This window comes from Ambystoma mexicanum, chromosome 9 (assembly GCF_040938575.1).
Source record: "Ambystoma mexicanum isolate Mex_15411 chromosome 9, UKY_AmexF1_1, whole genome shotgun sequence".
NCBI lineage: Eukaryota > Metazoa > Chordata > Amphibia > Caudata > Ambystomatidae > Ambystoma > Ambystoma mexicanum.
The window spans coordinates 874,631,923-874,648,790 of record NC_090931.1 but is presented as its reverse complement, the minus strand read 5'-3'; the positions used below and the strand labels follow the sequence as shown (position 1 = coordinate 874,648,790).

The 16,868-nt window shown below is 45.9% G+C and overlaps 1 protein-coding gene across 1 annotated transcript in view; it reads right to left on the bottom strand.

Moving 5' to 3' along the window:
- COL6A3 (collagen type VI alpha 3 chain) overlaps positions 1-16,521 on the bottom strand; it is a 270,362-nt gene extending 253,841 nt beyond the window's left edge. The window contains exon 1 of the mRNA XM_069615983.1: positions 16,192-16,521. The gene's annotated coding sequence lies outside the window, so the exon portion shown is untranslated. The remainder of the gene's footprint in view (positions 1-16,191) is intronic.
- Positions 16,522-16,868: the final 347 nt, after the last annotated feature.

Here is a 16,868-nt window from a genome sequence, read left to right as displayed (position 1 = left end):
CAAATCAGTTTAAGGATGCTTCAAGGGCGCTGGATGTGTCTGGGAACAAGTGGCTGTGCTCAGTTATTGAGAACGGAGAGTTTTTAAGGGAACAAGGTGGATACGTTCCAAGGGGTACCCGAGGTACTGGCTGAAGACCACGTCCTCCATGATTGCTTGGCTGATTTTCATTTAGCTGATTCAGAACTGCCTGGGCTTGACCATCTGACCTTCTCCACTGAAAGGCGGATGGTGTCTACCAGGGTCAACTTGGAACCCCCAAGATTACAGTCAAAAGTGGAGGAGGAAGTGAGGCAGGCGTCAAAGAAACCCCAGCCGCAGTTCCTGAAATCCGCCGGGGAAATCAAAAGGTGGCAGTAAACAGAAAAGGGTAGAAGGAAGTCTAGATAACTAACTGGCCATACCTAACCGAAGACGCGAGTGCCGTTGGAGATATGGTGCCCTTACAAGGCAGCAATAATGGATTAACAGAAAGCTTTGATTTCATCAGAACTGTCGGCTTGACTCTGGACATCTTCCACTTCATGAGGGGAGCAAGCCATATGGAAATCAGTCTTGGTCCAACCACCAATGGGAGAAGTCTCACTCACACTGCTAGTCCACATGTCCTCTGCTGAAGATTACTACCAACCCCAGACATGCATGAGTCCGTTGGACCTTGCCAGGGAAGAGAGAGCAGTTTGACTCCCTAGGTACAGCAAGCAATGGACCCATGTTTTGGCATACCACCACTATACCTCACTGAAGACAACCAATGAGGCTAAAACATATCTGGGTTCTTATCATGCAGAATAGATAGAACCTGGCCGTTTGGGGTGGACCTCTCCTTTTGGGGTGGACCACCTGGTTTGCAGGTGGATTTTCCCTTTAATGGCATAGTAAGCAGAAAAGCACTGGAATGGAAGACTACCCAGAGAAACTGCCCATAGTTATGATTAATTCAACACTTTTCAGTCCATCACTCTTCAGTGTTCCACTATTGCCACTTAAGCCATCAAGCATTTGTTCCAACCTGTCCTTTAGATCTTCCCAATTGGAGCGGTTGAGGAAAGAGTCTCAACCATGCCATTAACTGGTTTGGTTGTTTCCTCTCGGGACACCAGCAACGGCTAAAGGTGGGGGCTCGCCTATCAGACTCCCTCCAACAGAGTTGTGGCGTACCTCAGAGGTCGTCACTTTCTCTTATTCTATTTAATGTATGCATGCAAATATTGAAGAAGCATGAGGTCGGATCTGAATCGTATGCCGACGACAACCAGATTTTAGTAATGTTGGGTAATTTTAAGGACTCATTCCAAAAAATCAGGCAAAGTTTGGAAGAAGTTGGAAACTGGCTCAACTTACCCCAGATAAAACAGAGATTGCTTTGTTTGGCCCCAAACACTTGCTACATAAGAGGGAAAAGTGTCCTCCTAAAGTCACCACCCCCACACCCTTTGACCCTCCACCCCTCTGCTTCTTGGGCTCCAGTCTGAGTTTGGACTAGAAAATGTAAATAAAAGATCTAGGTTGCATATGGCAAGATGATCTAGGTTGATAAGCAGGTAGGAGCAAAAATCCAATCAATTTTTATTCCTTGTGTCTGTTGAGCTTGCCCTCCCACATGAGGACCATGCTGCCATTGTGGGAGCAATGGTCATTTGCCAATTGGACTATGGCAATGGTATGATAGCCGGTATCCGACGGAAACATCTAAATCAGCTGCAGAGGACACAAAACGCAGCAGTCAGATTATCTACGAAGTCCCTTATTCTTTGTCAATATCTGCACTGCATGCCTCCTTGCACTGGATTTCGGTAGGAGACAGAATTGTTTTGAAGCTCTTGTGCTTGATTTTACAAATGTATGAATACCTTGGCTGCAGTATACCTGACCGAAAAACGACTGCGATATCAGCTCGCCTGAATACTGCATCCCTGCAGATAAAATACTGTTGGTGGTCCCATCATCTAGATGTGTTCTCAAGGAGACAGGCACTTTGCAGTTTATGAAACCAAACTATAATAATAATAATAATAATTTAGTATTTATATAGCGCTACGAACCCTCATGTGTCTGACCGCTGCTTATTATTACCCATGCTGTGTGGTGCTCATTTATTGACCTCGGAACAGTTTGCCTGGAGAGTTTAGGAGGAAGGAAACTTTTATTCAATTTGGCAAATCTTTGAAAACCTTTCTTTTTAACTAAGCAATTTAAGAGGGGTGATAGCAGGAATTACATGTTCAGTGTACCTACTAACCTCCATCCGTGTCTAGATGCAATTTACTCTGCTCATTATGCACGGTACAAATATCTCAATCAATCAATCATTCCCTACCAAGGAGACTACTGTAGTATCTTACTCCCTAGCAGGATATGCCTGGATCAGAGATGACATGGAGCAGGAACCAGGCTGACCCAGGTAAGTACCAACAGAAGATGCTTTATTGTTCTTGGTTACATAGATGCAGATTATGAAAGGTAGGAGAGAAGGTCACAAGCATCTGCCCTGGTTCCCTGTACTACCCCAAGTTCCAACTGTCACTCTCTGGAACCCCCAAGCCTCCAACACTCCATGCTCCACCTCACCATTCTATGAGGCCCTACATACATCAAGGATACAACAACTACCAATGTGACATTCCAGTTGGCAGATGAAGCTGTACAAAAGCAATACAAAAGGAGAAAAGTATTTTTTACAAACTATCTTTGCAGATGGTCTGAAGGTCACATCTCCTTGGAAGACAGTATATAGCCAGACCCTGGTAAATAGCATGTTTGTAAACTTTGAGAAGTATTTTCTCGATAGAGACTTTCTAGATCTACAGGAGCCTTGAGATGGTGAGTTGGTGACTTGTAAAAGGGTGGAGGTGGAGTTGGAGATGGAGGATCTGTAGACAAGGTTAGAGCTCTTCTAGACACAAGAGTAAGTAGGGGGAGGGATGCATGCTGCACACTTATCTGTCAACATGGTCTACTTTACAGAGATCCCCAAAACATATGTTTAGTGGTAGAATGAAGCTGACTCTATCCAAGTGTCACCATCATACTGTCAAGACATGTCTGTCAGGTCCTGCTTGTTGTAGTTGGTGCCTGAGGGACCCTGTGCAGGGCACATATTTGTGAAAAACCCAGTGGAAGTCTGCCTCCTCACTTTTACTGGAACAGCACAACAGTAAATGAGGAAATATACTTCAGAAACTGACCAGCTTTTGGTACATTCAGGAGGTCAGACTGCTACTCTGCTGGATTCTATTACCAGTGACTTGTCTTTGGAAGAGATAGGGATGTACATAGTCAGACTCATGGCCCTGCCTACTACCCAAAGAACAAGTGTATAATTGTTGTCCAGGATTATGCAAATTGGTGCTTTAACTGGGATCTTTTCCAATGTTAGGATAGCCAAATAAAGTATTTCAGACTAAGGATTCAGTTCCCTCTGACCATTCATGAGACCAGTGTAGGGTGATTGCTATGTCTCAGGTGTGCTCTATAAATCATGCCAACCCTAGTCCAACAGGCTTATTGAGGTGCTCGACAAAATGTTGAAGAGCATTCTTAGGGGCAGCAGAGCAGCCACTGGGGAACATATCAGATGACCGCCTGCCATGTCTGCTCTTTGCTTACAGAGAGGTGCCTTAAAAGTGAATGGGTTTCAACCAAGTTGAACTACTCTTTAACCCGCCACTGAAGGATCCCCAATCCTTGGTCAAGAAAGCAAGTGAGGGAAAACACTGCTCACCCATTCATGTTATAGTCGAAAGTCTTTTGAGGAAGAAGATGTTCAAACGCATAACCAAGGCAAAGATTGATCTTCAGGCCAGCCACAATCTGATCAAAGAGTGGTGAAATTATAGTGGGACCTTAACATGTTGCAGAAAGTCCAAAACAAATTGATCATAAAGCCCACCAAGGCTATAAGCTTTGATGCACAGTTGGACTATCTGCATACTATCTTGATAAAGTTAGCAACTTGGTTAACACCAGTGTCCAAAAAGAAGCTTAGAATGTTTCCTCGATAGAACATGAGAGCAGTGATGCAGCCCTCCTGCTTGTGGCAGGGTGTCAAAAAAAAGTAGAAAGAGAAGGGGACATTTTTGCTAAATGGCTTCTGTGAGCACAGCATGATGGTTCACTGATATTGAACACAACTCTCCATCACCAAGACACCTAAGCAGCAAGAACACCATTGGGTTTCCTCAAACAGATCTCTTGGTTCTTCTTCCTGTAATCAGGGTTAAGACGTTGCCGTCTTTTTAGGTGACAGCTTGCAAGTAAAATCAAAATCATACAAGACATCGGCGAAGGTCATAGGTATCATCTTAGCTAAATTGTCCAAGTTATTCAACGTAAGGATCACCAAGTCCTTTCATTGCCCATATGTTAGATGAGTGTTACTTGTCCACAAACAAGAGTCGAAGGACATGACATTTTGAAAGGATTACAGTGGTCTTAATTATGCCATGAGGACAGATTCACACTCCATCAAAAAAGCTGATGAGCTCATTGACAAGTTTTCGGAACTAAATTCCAGACCACATTCACTTTGTCCAATAACTACTGGTAAGACACTGTGGTGGACTGTGTAAAAAAAACTAATTGTAGAGATAGAGATGTACATGTCACTTATGGGACCTGCCCCCTACCTCTGTCATATTGCAGGAAAAGACTGTGCATGACACCTGGTATTGTCCCAATACCGCATCAAACATAGACTTTATGCGCTCAGACACCCATACCGAATGTACCCCCAAACTGAAGTGCAGACACCACCAGACGTAGAAGAATTATAGGTAAAGTCTGACAGGTGTAAAGTGACGTCATAAAGAGAAGACAGAATGACATACTGAAACGACATGCAAATACTCAAAGAATGACGACGTAACTGAAGTAACAAAGTAAATGAACATATGGGTACGAAGAAATCATATATGCTGAGGAGATAGTAAGAAGAGATGCAGTAAATATATATATATATATGCAGAAACGCAAGGAAGATTAGAAATATAGAAGCTTGAAACAATAGAAAATGTAATGCGGGTAAAGCATCCGTGTTGAGAAAATGGACGTCAGTTTCGTGTTATAGTAAGCTAAAAACCCCAAGGAGAGAGACCAAGGCTGCAGCACTGACAGGCAGTGAAATACAAAATTGTGCAAGAACAAAGAATATTTATTTGGCTAAGGATCACAGAAGGCACAGTGAGAAGCAACTGCAAAGTACAAAAGGAGTCAAAGAGGATAAGCCATGTACATAAGACATTTTTCTTTTAGATTAAGCAAAGGAATAAACACATGCAAGTGCCAAGTACTATACAATTAAAAATGAAGAAAGCATATGCAAGATGGAGCAACCAAGTATCCAGAGGCCAAAGAGAGTAATAACACCTAGTACAATTGAATCAAATAGCACTAAATAAAAGGATAGAATGGAGAAATCATGATCTCCTCATATGTGGTGCAGGACCAGAAAACAAGGCCTATTTGTAATGCTCCAGATGAAGAAAGCAATGTACCCTAGCTTTCTTAAAAGTCCCAGAGAAGAAAACAGTCAAAAAGGTCAACTACAAAGAAGAGGGCCTGGCTTGGGGCCTAACTGATGACAGATGGTAAGGCTAATTGGCCAAGTTGGCAGTTGTTTGCTATTGTTCCCCGCACCTGGGTTTCGTTTTGCTTACATGCTGCTAACGAGCCGAATGTCCAAGGTTAGAAGAGGATGCCAACCAATCAGGATGGCCTATGCGATGGTGGACCATACATTTTTGCCGAAGCCAATCCGCTGCTGTTATTCTACTATTATCTGTATTATATGTAGTTAGAGGTTGTTCTAGGGGTGCCTACCAGATAAAGTGCAGCCAATGATGTTACTAACACCTAAATAAGGTATAGGTATCTATGTTCCCTTAACCAATCCCTCCGCCCAATACGTTTTTACTATTTGCCACATAGGATGACATCATAGCTGATGCATATTGAGGTATAAAGCCTTTGTTTAATGAAAATCTATTTGAGAGTGAGTAATCTGCGATTTGTTATGCTTGCCAAATTTCCCTGCTTTATTGAACTGATAATAAAGTAGTACTTTGCCAAATTCTTTGAGTCTGTCTGGTTAGTTGAGCCCGTTATTAGTTATGGTGATCCCGTCCAGCACTTGATACGTTCCAGGTGCTACTGCACAAAATAACACAGTGGTGTACATCCCCAGGAGACAGAATAGATTTATCCACCCTAGGAAACGGCTGCAGGCCATACAGTGAATTCATGCTTAGATTCCAGGCAACTAAATGCCAGGTGGCTAAAGCTTTTTAATGTACTCAGAACGTCAAGTTAGTGGAGGAAAGCCACAGGCTCTCCATGACAAGCTGTTTCACACTCATAGCTTGGCCTGTAAACCAGGTAGTTACTACATTGAATGCACACCATTGACAAGCTAAGCTTGTTTAGCTACACATTGATTGTTTACTCATCTCTCAAAAACATCAATTGCCAACCTTTCATCAATGATCATTTTTCACTACTGATTTTATTTCCATACATTTGAACTTTCAATGCATACATCACACCCCATTTCAGGTCAAGCATCCTTCCTCGGGTGGACTTCTGTAATTTTTATTAGAATTAACCTACTTTGAAAGCTTAAAAAAAAAAGATCGATCAAAAATGAAAAATTCCAGTGATCTATCTGAGGAAAGGTTTTTAGCCTGAAATGTTAGACTTTTTTAATCTCTGTCAAACTATTTTGATCACTCCAACAGTTAGAAGCAACAAAAGGAATTTGATAGTAACGAAAATGTTATTACTCCAATTCACACGAGCAGGGGTATTTAACTCCAAATATTTTGAGAAGTATGCAATTTTAATCTTCATTTTATGGTACTAAAAACTGAGTAAAAGAGTCATTGATCACGACTTGAAAATGTACTAGCACTCTCCCAATGGTGAGGAGATTTTATGAAGGATGAGTACCATTTGCGCAGGTATTCTAGAATTCCATGGTGCCTTGACCTGGGACGTTCGTGTGTAAGGCAGAAAGTCCTAATCTACAGAATGCTCTACTTCGGGGAACTTTTGTCTTTTCAGATTTCTTGGCTAGAATGGGTGTTGGCTGTCATAATGGTGGTCAGAGACCCTGAGGGCATCCCAGCGTCAGTCATTGGCAGGTTTGCTCTCCCAGGAATCGTGGCTGGAGGTGTGAACTGAGGCATCTATGCCGCATGCTGCTTATTGGCATAGTAGCAGCTGGTGTCTTAGTTGGCAACTGGATCTTGCGGCACTATGTATTGAGGAAATATTGTAAATGTTCTGTTTTACAATTCCCAAGTGATCTCAGAAGTCTGATTCAACCAAGGTCTCCCAAATGGGCTATATTACCATCTACTGGGGTTACCCCAGAAAGGTTTTGGCCCCTGGGCCACTCCACATATCTCTTGGTCTATTTCACAGACAGTGTATTGGCTCTAGGGAAGAGCTACCCATATCACGTGAAGGTTAATGTAGTCATTGGACAACACAAACTGGGGTCATGGTGGCCCCAGACGGCAGAGTGGCCAATCTTAATCGAAATTCAGATGAAAAGATCCAGATTGAATGTGAACCCTGCAAGTTGAGGTGTACGTTCTATCTACTCACCTCACAGAGTATTCCCAAATACCCTGTCCATGCCTTGTGCATGCAGCCTTGGTTGGTGGCTGCCTTGAAAACAGTATGAACCCTATAAATGGGACACGTCTTTCCTCTTGTACCTCCATGGGCTGATCCTACTGGAAAACTCTCTTCAATCAAATTGAAAGGTTAGAGAGTCACAAGACCCATGGTCTTCAATGGCAAGAACGAGGACATTACCACTTCTGTTCTGAATTAAATAATTTCAGAAGCAAAATATGTGTGGACGCTCGTTGCTGTAGGGGAGATTGAACACTGAATATCTTGGAAGACACGAACCACACAATACTTAAGCACCGATAATATATTTTCCATTTAAAGTAGTTTTTGATGGCATTTCAATTGGAGGATGTACCTTAAAGTTGTGACTCATCACCCTCAAGTATCCCATGATAGATGCAGTGGGGTTTGAATGTGGACATGCGTTGATGTGTGAATGTAAGATTCCAAGGCATGGTGCAACACTGGGAAGATACACTGCCATGTGATAAGTGCATGTATGTTTGTGCATGCCCCTTCCCTTGTTACAAATGATTACAACAGATTATAGCCAGTATTCGAACTTGGTTTCGCCTACCTTGTCAGCAAAGACATTGCATTGCTTCCTGTGTGGGGCATGTGCCTCCTGTCTTCAATATCAGGCATAGTGGTTCTCATCACGAGTTGGGCGGAGCTGTAAAATGCGGCGGTAACGCCATTACCGACGCATCTACTGTTCCGCCCAATCTGGAGTTGGGCAGAAAGTGGGAGTTTTAGAGCTGGGGGTAAAAATCTCCACTTTCCGGCCATTTTCGGCACTATTAGCGCAGAGCTAAAATACGCTGGCTCTAATAGAACCAAGAAACCCCCATTTGGTCCAAATTACCTCCTGACCGCAACTCAGTAATGGAATTGATGAGGGGCAAAAAATGGGTTTGGTGTGATGGTTCACCAAATGGGGTGATTGGCAAGAAATTGGTTACTCAGGAGGGGTTGCATGAGTTAATAGCTAAAGGATTGAGCAAAAGAGGATCAGAGGTCTGAAAGTTAACTGTAAGAAACAGTTGGTCTTGAGATTATGGACCAACGGAAGGACACCGGAGGGTGATGGGCATGTGAAATAGGGTAAATGAGACCGAGGTACACATCTGGAAAGGTCAGCAGACGATTGACAGTTGCTGAGATCTGTTACCTGCATGCCACTTCAGTCGATTGTGGGACTGGCTTGACCCCTTTCTTTTTTCTGACAAAGTGGTGTATATTTGCTTCATGAAGTTATGTTTCAATTAGGATGTCTCTTATATGTTTCAGGTTGCTTTACCATGTGACTTGGTGATTTTAAAGCCCACATAATTGTATAGACTAAGATTATAATTATAGCTTGTACAATTGTGAGTACTCTCAGATGTATTTGCCTCAGGATACAGATGATTAATAGGATTACCTATTTTAGATACATTGGCTCTTTGAAAGCTAGATTTATTGAATTATTTATGTATTCCTTGAATAACAACTATGAAGAAAGTGTTCAGTTCTATCTAATATTGAAGATGGAATAGGAGATGGTAAACTTTCCCCTGCTTTCTGATTTGGAAACTGTGGAACCGTGAAGACATGTCTCAAAACATCACCTTCCACACTTCACGCATCATGTGATCTTGATAAAAATCACTGTGTATCACTGTTACCTATGTTTCTTAACTATCGATTGAGAAAGTCTCAATTATATGGGGTTATGGAATATAGTGTTACTCTATAAATATAAATATATAATTGTAACCATTTAAGCAATGTGCACTGGAGGGGGGCGCAGGATGCCAAGTGAGGATATGAAGAGGGGGTTGGATAGAGAGGGGCCCAGCTATGGGTTTTGTGTTGTGGCCTACGGAGGCAGGAAGCCAGGTGTGTGTCTTTCTTTGCCATGCCAGCTTACATTTGGCAGTGAGAGCGAAGCCAGGCTCCCTGGTTGAGCAATGGCTGGGTTCTACCAATTAATTCTCTACCTTTGTCACCTCTTTGGATTGGTCTAAAACTAAAGATGGGATGGGATTGGATGGATTGGATGGGATGAGAGGAGAAGTAGACTGCTGACAAATTGCAAACAGGGACACAATGAAACCTGGACTCAAATCCCAGCTTTTCCATTTCTCTAATTATATTATTCTGTGAAATCATTTTACTAAGTTTGATATGTGGGAGAGTTCCCTGGGATCCGGACCACTAAGAAAAACCACAGACATACATGAAAGCCATGTTGATCAAAAGGAAATCAATGTCAATAATGTCTACTATACATACTTCAGAATGTGTGGTCTGGGGGAGATATTTCTATTGAGTTTACTTGTTCTAGAGGTTAAGGCTGCTGCATTGTGGGCTTTGGACACTGCACTATGGGCCAGAAAAATACACTTGCCCTCCAGGCTAAATACTGCCAGCGCCGCCTCTGCTGATTCCTTGTGTGTTTTGCTCCATATCACGGACCTTGCCACTTCCAGCTGCCCCTCCTCAGAGGTATTCTTTCTTTTCTCACTTTCTCACAGAAGCTCACTGTCTCCAGAGCCCTGGTCCTCTCTAGGCTGGACTACTGCAACAGCCTCTTTCTCAATCTGCCTAACTCTACTCTTAGCCCGCTTCAACTAATCCAGAACAGGACAGCAAGAATTTTCCTTGGCCTCCAGCCCAGGGACCGCATCTCTCCAGCCCTGAAATCTCTGCACTGGCTCCCGGTGGCTGCAACAATCAAGTTCAAGACCCTTTGCATCGTCCACAAGGTTTTCTGGGACTGGGGCCCACACTATATCCAACTGTCTCTGCCTAAATACCTTCCAACTAGAGCCCTTCGCTCAGCTACCTTGAACTCACTGAGGGTCAGAGGTTTCTCCAAACTGAGAGTGGGGGTAGATCTCTCTCCTCTGCAGGTGCCTCCCATTGGAACGGCCTCCCTGCCCCTCTCAAGCTCTAGCCGGACCACCTGAAGTTCCGGAAGCTGCTCAATAACTTCCTTTTTTCTCCTCTGCTTTTTATCTCCCTCTTCCTTACTAACCTTCCTGTCTGCCTGCCCTGAGTGGTCTCTGAGTACCCTCAGAGTCTCACATGGTACCAGGCCCCGCCATGACCAGTCTTCCTACACTTCCTCCGGGCCTACTGTGCACGTAGGGGCAGTGACTGTAACTCCTACTGCCCTTCTTGCACTTACCCAGAGCCGCGTTTCTCTTACTGCACTTTCCCAGAGCATTGGTGCCCTGATTGCACTTTCCCCTTCCCTCTCCCCTGCACTTCCCCCTCTCCCTTTCGCCCTTTTGCAATTTCGTTACACTTGCGCGATCTGAATGACATAAGGCCTAGTAGGATACTTTGTACTGTTTCCATCTGTCACCCCTCCCCTGTCTTGTGGCGCCTAGAAACACTTGTGTACAGACGCGCTATAAATAGCAAATCATATCATATCCGTCTAGCTCCTTCAGCAGGTATTGGGTCAGCAAGGCACTGTTTTGAAGAGCAACTGATGATACAACCGTTGAAGAGTTCGGGCTCCACAAAACTTCCAAAGAGACAATACAGAGCCATGAACAGAACGGTGAGGTCCTAATGCCACAGACCCAAACTGCAGAATACATTAGTGCCATGACGCAATACCACAGACCCATACACTGCCAAACACTGCAGGGCCATAACTAGAGCGACCCTGAATGCCCAGCAGGTTAACACTGTTCATTGGTGCCCGTGGAAGAGCTTTTCGGTCTGGCATTGCCTGCCTATTGGGTTTTTACACCTGTATATACTTTTGTTGTGTGAGAAACTAAAGTCGTTTTTTTAAGGCAATACTCCTGACTGGTCATTGCTTTAGCTATTGATCATAATATTAGTTCACACTGCACCGCATTCCGCCAAAGCTGCTTCTTGAACATCATTGGCCGTGACTCATGACCCCGCCTCTATGGGTTTACCCAGAAATGTTTAGGGAGCCCCTATTTCTCCTTATCAGTGATAGTAATTATGCAGCTAGATTGCTTCATGCCTCAGGCAGGGACCTCTTGGGGTCTGTCTGCCCTCCTGCCCCTTCTGTCCCTGGGCGGGTGTCAGGACATTTAAGGCATGGAATTGTTTCTGAAGAACTAGCTGGGGTCTGTCTCTAGTCAGGACAAGCTGGTGATCCTATCCCCAATTCCAACCAAGGACTTCTATACTACAGAAGTGGGCACTTACTTCTGCTCCTACCCCTGCACACCTGCACACCTGCACCACCCTGCCCACACCCTACCTCCATACCCACGATCCAGCCAGGAGCTCCTATCCCCCAAAACTGCTTGGAGGTCCATATTGCGAACCAGACTGTGGCTCTGGTCGGTGTCAAGCTGCAAGGGGTCGGGTACCGCAGAACCGGACTCTGATCTCGCAGACCCAGTCAGGGGTTCCATCCAGCCAGGCACTACTGTCCATCCTGTTCCCCAGAGCAACCCAGAGCTCCTATAAACCGGAATTAGCCACTGAATTGTTCGCATTCAGCTCTTATCCTCTAAACATAGCAGCCACTTCTATCCCCACACCAAGCCGAATGCACCAATCCAATGAACCAATATCAGCTGCCATTCCCAGAAGAATAATCCACCAGAACCCCCTCCCCAGGAGCCCGTCAATGCACTCTATCCCCCTGAAACAGAAGGCACTCCAGCCCCTAGCGCAAGAACCTGGAACCGAGCAGAACGACCATCCCCAAAACCAGTCAGGTCTCATATGGTCTAGAATCTGCCCCTCCTCCTGTGCCCCAGAACCAGACAGCCGCCCTATGCAGAGAAGCATATGCAGCGCCTATCCCCGGAAACAATTAGGTCTTGTGTGCCCTAGAATCATTCCTTGCTCCGATCCCCCAAAACCAGACAGCTCTCCTGTACTGAGAAACAGATGCAGCGCCTATCCCCAGAAACATGGAGTTACGGTATCCCATGCCCCAGAACCAGCTACAGTTCCTCTCCCCAGAACCAGCTACAGTTCCTCTCCCTATAACCAGCTGGGGCTACGCTCCCCCATAACTAGTGGACGGTGTACTTTATACTGTCGCCTATGCCCCAGAACAAGCCATTCCATACATTACTAGGACCCGCTCGTGCACCGCAGAACCAATGTGGGGGTATTTTATACACGAAACAAGTTAGAAGGGTATGTGATGCGGGTAATGACATTTCCTGCACACTCCACTCCCACCCACCCCGTCTCCCCCCCAATCAAAATGTTGCTTTCGGTGCATTGGTGGATCTTTGGGCGGCTTCCTTTCTCCAGGCCATGTCCCAATGTGTTACTGCTACCCCACAAGCATTGCTGCATGCACTCTTGGCAGAGAGGCCAGGGTTGGGACGCGCATGAAGTCTGTGTCCCCCTGTCACTTTCTTCAGTAGTTTGAATCTGCACTTCCTGGCGGGGTTTATGGGAGGCTGGCACGGGAGTGAAGTGTGAAATGTTGACATTGGTGGGCTGTGGGCAGCGTATAAATCTGGCAGTCATGGCCCATCACTGCGAAGACCCTGTGAAACCAGCCCTACTGTGACAAGTCCACTCAGACCAAGAAGAATCCTAACCCACGACTACACGCTCACCCCGAGGAGATGGAGTAATGAGGCTCAAGCCTGGGTATCCAAAAATCACTGCTGATGGATGAAATCTATCAGTGAGAAGAAGAAGAAACGACGAAAGTGGGAATCGGGCGCTGGTGTCAGTGTGGAGGCTGCGTTGGCGGGGGAGGGGGGCGGGGGGCTTGGTGGGGCTTCCCCCTGGTGGTCAAGGTGCGCCCCTCACACTCAGCAGGTGATGATCTGTCACTAGTGGTCACTGTGAAAGCTCACACTGTGTGAGGGTTTCACGCTTGTTGTGGGTATTATAAGAAACGAAGGCTGGTGGCCAGTGTTAAGCTCACGTTGGTGGTCGGGTCAGAGTGAAACGGTCGTACTATCGGCCAGTGGAACACACGTGCACTGGTACGAAACTAGAAAAGCTGGCACTTGGGGCCAGTGTGAGAAGCTGGCCCTGCTGGCACATGTCACACGTGCAGAATGATTCTGCTCTGAGAAACACTGGCTGATGGGTGATGTGAGGAAAGCTCGCCAGGGTGAGTAGTGTGAGACGCTGGCCTTTGGTGAGCAGTGAGCAGACCTTGTTCCATTGGCCAGTATCAAGCGCCCATGTTGATGGCAAATTCTAAAAAGGCGACCTGGTGGACAGGGTTAATAATATAGATTTAGTATCAAGTTATTATGGAAGTAGAGAACTGGGTAATGGGTCGAGTAGGAAATGAGTGTGCGCTGGTAGCGTCAAGTGCACACTTTGCTGGGCAGTATGAAAAACGAACTATGGTGTGCCGTGTGAATAACACGACCTTGTGATCAGTGCACGAGCGTTGCCCGAGTGGGCTGCATGGTAGGAGAAATGTAATAGTGAGTTTTAAATAGCTGACACTAGTGGCCAACTTGAGATACTTAAAATCGTGGGTCGTGTTGACGTTAGCTAGTGGGCAGTGAGAAGAATTTGCAGGGTTTGACGCTATGGGGCTTCGCTCGAGCGGGCAGTGTACGAAAGTCGCCCTAGCGGCCAATGCTATGAGCCCACACCCTAGCGGGCAGTCCGAGAAGCCGCCGCTGACAGCCAGGGTAGCGGAGAGTGTAAGCAAGCACGTTACCACCAGCACCGCAGCCACACCCAAAGTCCCGCAGCGCTTAGAGGTGCCACACTTCACCGTGTGTGCTTGACAAGAATGGTTCTGGGGCCAGAGGGCACAGCCTGAATGTGTTTTTTTTTCTTTCTTAAAGTAATATCTAAATACTGTTTCTGTGCTAAAAGTACTCTATGGTCCTGTAGCCAGAATGACTGGTCCCACTTGCATTTGGGGTAAAGGTATGCTAGCCAAGAAGGCCCCTCAGAGTCCTGCTTCTAGCCCTGACCACGCCCGTTAAAGCCTAAAACGTTTACATTTTGGATGAAACGGACTCAATTTTAAGTGGCAAGGGCACATATAAATGACACAGCGGGCGACACGTTGCATTAGATGTGCGCAGTCCCCAGTCATACGGAAATAAAACCGAAGTGCCTCATTATAATGACCGCCTTCCCATGCCTCCACCCACAATAGCGCCTGCATCAGTGCTCTTGTCCGCATTAGAGTATAGTTTGTGTATCTGAAGCTCGCCTGTCATCATGCTTTGTGGATCACCCTGTACACACGATGCACAGTTGAACTAATGGTATCCGCAATGCCATATGGTATCTTACTTTGGATCCCAGCATCCTCGGGGCATAATTTCACGTCATGCTTGTCTGTCCCCATAAGTGTCAATGTTGGCGCCAACCCTATGAATACACCTTCGTGTACTATTATAATTTCGGCATCCCACGACTTCCCACTGTGTAATGGTCGTTGTTTCGTAACGATGACAAAGGAATAACTGAGGAAGGAGGGGCTGAAGTTAGAGTTATGTTTTCTTTCCCGTTTAGTAACGGACCGCGGGTCAGCAGCTCGTGACCCCTCTCTTGTGAAGTTTTTGTTGTTGCTAATTTCTGTTTGCATTCCTAGACAAGCACCGAGTATAACGCCGCGCGCATCTCCAGATAATACGTTTGGCCATTTTACACATGTCCCTACTTACTAGGTGCTGGGTGTTATATGCGCACAAACACAGAGTGGTCTACCACTGGTGGGTGCATCGTTTTCCGGGGCACTGAACGACCAGAGTTGCTGTGTTACTTTCTTCAATTTGTCACAATTGTGTGACCGTGGTCAAATCATAGAGCTCCCGTATCTTACATTCCTTCTTTTGTAAAATGATGATTAATTTGGAGCTTTGTAACGTGCAGCATGCACACGCCGCCGCTTCAGAGCGCCGTGCACCACGCAAGACTCGTGTGTCAACCGTTGTATGCACACTGGACACACTTACATATGGAAACGGCGATACCGCGGTGTAATTCGTTCGCAGCGATTGCAATGTGTGTAAGGTAGTGTGAGCTGCGTCATGCGCGGGTTTCAGTCAATGTACAGGGAGCGTTTGTTAATGTGCGGAACGGACTTGGGCTTCACTAAAAGATGACCCAGTTTCAGACCCGAAGAAGGATGAACAGAGCACAAAAATAAGCACCCCTCTCCTCAGGAAATCCCTACCACATAACACTTTGACCCGGGTCACAAAGTGTAGCGGGAAGCCGCTTACGCGACTCGACAATAAAGAAAACGACCCCCATCAACTTTCAGCCTTGAAACGGTACCATAGTATAAAGTCAGACTCGTTTCAAGTAAAAAAAAAAAATCTGAGAGGAAAACATTCTTCCGCATGAATGTCATCGATTCATTTGCCCCGGTACAAACACATGTGATAAGATGATGCCCATTCGCAGAACTCGGAATGTATACGATAAAAAACAGCACAATGTGCCAAATAGATAGGGGCAATTTTTCATTTAATACAAAAAAGTTTGCCGTTTGATGCGGTTCGTTGTATTAAAAACAATCGCCTCCTGAACGCGCGCAGCAGGCGCTTGCTGAGTCCGGTGTGACGCAGACACTAAAAACGCGCGCTTACAAACGCTTACCCCTCAGAAAATCTTTCCGCAGGCAGGTCAGTTATTCGGGCTCATGCTGGGCTGTGGGGGGCTTCTGTATCGTCGCGGGTCTCTTCGGGGACTGGGTGGCGTCGTGGGTCCCTGGCGCCGATGGTAAGGGGGCGCCCTTGCAGATGTTTCGGTGGGGCAGGGGTGGGCTCAGGGCTTGGGTGGCCGCTGGAGGACTGAGGACCGGGAGGCTGCAGCTCCGAGGCTCTGGGCTGCCTGCAGAGGAATGGGAACTGCAGCGCTGAAGTGCAGGCCCTCCAGTGCTCCAGGCAGGCCCCCCTCACCGAGTGACCCAAGCGATGGAAAGCAGACTCCCAGGACAGCCCTCCTTTCATCTGCCCCCGTTACAGGAGTGATGTCACTGCTGGAGCCGAGCCTGTCTTTCACTCCCTCGGCACATTTTTTTTAAAAAAAATCCCCCACCTCCTCTTTTTCCCCTTATTTTTAGTAAGAACATACCCACACCTGAACACCAGAGACGTTTGGCTCTGTAAGGGGGAACAGCCCCCAAAGTGGAACGAATTGTTCAGTGTACAGTCATAGGCTATCACCCCCTTCCAACTTTTTCAGTAAGTTGTATTTTCGCATCCTAGTTACAACAGAGGACAAACATACGGAACACATTTTCCTCCTTCTTATTTTTTTTTTGTTTCACTTAT